This window comes from Odocoileus virginianus, chromosome 6 (genome assembly GCF_023699985.2).
Source record: "Odocoileus virginianus isolate 20LAN1187 ecotype Illinois chromosome 6, Ovbor_1.2, whole genome shotgun sequence".
Taxonomy (NCBI): domain Eukaryota; kingdom Metazoa; phylum Chordata; class Mammalia; order Artiodactyla; family Cervidae; genus Odocoileus; species Odocoileus virginianus.
Window position 1 is genome coordinate 3338199 of NC_069679.1, and position 2544 is coordinate 3340742.

The 2544-nt window shown below is 38.5% G+C and overlaps 1 pseudogene; it reads left to right on the forward strand.

Moving 5' to 3' along the window:
• The first annotated feature begins 506 nt into the window (after positions 1-506).
• On the forward strand, positions 507-1744 carry LOC110147307 (dihydrolipoyl dehydrogenase, mitochondrial pseudogene; annotated as a pseudogene).
• Positions 1745-2544: the final 800 nt, after the last annotated feature.

Below are 2544 nucleotides of genomic sequence, written 5' to 3' on the forward strand. Positions count from 1 at the left end.
ATCCCTTGTTGCCAGGAGCCAGGGGTGGCAAAGGGAACTGGCTAAAGAGGAATTCAAGGGAGGAGTCGTGTGTACTGTTCCTTGGTCAAGAAAGGCCATTTCAATTGAATATCTCATGGTCTGCAAGGAGTTTCTGTAGTGCCACTAAGAACTTATGCAGATCAACCAATCGATGTCGATGTGACAGTAATTGGCTCTGGTCCTGGAGGATATGTTGCTGCTATTAAAGCTGCCCAGTGAGGCTTCAAGACAGTCTGTGCTGAGAAAAATGAAACACTTAGTGGAACATGCTTGAATGTTGGTTGTATCCCTTCTAAGGCTTTATTGAATAACTCTCACTTTTACCATTTGGCCCATGGAAAAGATTTCGCATCTAGGGGAATTGACATGTCTGAAGTTCGTTTGAATTTAGAGAAGATGATGGAGCAGAAGAGTAATGCAGTAAAAGCTTTAATGGGTGGAACTGCCCACTTATTCAAACAGAATAAGGTTGTTCATGTAAATGAATATGGAAAGATAACTGGGAAAAATCAGGTCACTGCCACGAAAGCCGATGGCAGCACTCAAGTTATCGATACAAAGAACATTCTATAGCCACGTGTTCAGAAGTCACTCCTTTTCCTGGAATTACGATTGATGAAGATACAGTAGTGTCATCTACAGGCGCTTTGTCTTTAAAAAAAGTTCCAGAAAAATTGGTTGTCATTGGAGCAGGAGTAATAGGTGTAGAATTGGGCTCAGTTTGGCAAAGGCTTGGTGCAGAAGTGACAGCAGTTGAGTTTTGGGGTCATGTTGGTGGTGTTGGAATTGATATGGCAATATCTAAAAACTTTCAACGTATCTTTCAAAAACAAGGATTTAAATTTAAATTAAACACAAAAGTTACTGGTGCTACTAAGAAATCAGATGGAAAAACTGATGTTTCTATTGAGGCTGCTTCTGGTGGTAAAGCTGAAGTTATCATTTGTGATGTACTGCTGGTTTGCATCAGCCGATGACCCTTTACTCAGAATTTGGGACTAGAAGAGCTTGGAATTGAGCTGGATCCTAGAGGTAGAATTCCAGTGAATACCAGATTCCAAACTAAAATTCTAAATATCTGTGCAATCGGTGATGTCGTTGCTGGTCCAATGCTGGCTCACAAAGCTGAGGATGAAGGCATTATCTGTGCTGAAGGGATGGCTGGTGGCGCTGTACACATTGACTGCAACTGTGTACCATCGGTGATTTACACACACCCTGAAGTTGCTTGGGTTGGCAAATCAGAAGAGCAGTTGAAAGAAGATGGTATTGAACACAAAGTTGGGAAATTCCCATTTTCTGCTAAGAGCAGAGCTAAGACAAATGCTGACACAGATGGCATGGCGAAGATTGTCAGGCAGAGATCCACAGAGTATTGCGAGCACATATTCTAGGACCAGGTGTTGGTGAAACGGTAAATGAACCTGCACTTGAACTGGAATACGGAGCAGCCTGTGAAGATATAGCTAGAGTCTGTCATGCACACCTGACCTTATCAGAAGCTTTTAGAGACGCAAACTTGGCTGCATCATTTGGCAAATCAATCAACTTTTAAATTAGAAGATTATATTTTTCTGAAATTTCCTGGGGACTTTTGTAGAGGTCACATTTCTGAACAGGAAATGCTCACAGCTGCAAAAATTTCTAGGACTGAATTATGAAACTTTTGGAAGGTATTTAATAGGTTTGGACAGAATTGAATAATCTCTTATCTATATTTTAAATAAATTTAATATTGTTTCACTGCACTAATATCTGCAGAAAAAAGCTACTTATAGTAGCTTCCTGGAAAATTTTCTTTAACCCATATTTTCATGCTGTTTACGAAGGGTTCAATGTCACTGAATTTATGTTAAGTACCTTTTATCTCTGATACAGGATTTACTTACATGGATGCAGCTGAAGTATGGTATGTGAAGAGCTCTGTGTGAACCAAGGTGATCAGGTTATTTGAAACTTGGTTTTCACATTGGAAACAGTCATTAGAATAAGTTGGAAACATGTATAAACCGATGTAAATAAAAAACGATGATCTCAGTTATTTTAATCCCCAATGTCTTGGTGGTTAGAGGTAAAATTTGTGTTTAGATTTTTAAGGTTCTGTTGAGGTCTAAAGTATAGTTATACAGTTAACCAAAGCAAGGCAGTGTATATACAAAAATCAAGTATCAGATGGAGAAGCAATGTATTACAGTGGAAAGTGAAGACACGGAAATAAATATGTCTTAAATATTTAAAAAAAAAAAAGAGGAGTTCAAGGGAACTTTTGAGGTAATGGAAATATCTTGCATCTTGATTCTTCTAGTGGTTGCATGAGTATATACATTCATCAAAATCCATTCTACTTTAAAGGGGTGAGTTTTATTGTGTGCAAATTGTACCTCAGTTAGTTTGATGTCAAAACAAATCTAGTATTAAAAACAGGCCTGGGTATCTACTCCTGCTGCTTTCCAAAAGTATTTGTTACCGGTTGTTGTCACAGCAAGGTTATTACAGCTCTTTTGTTCTCTCATAAAGCAACAT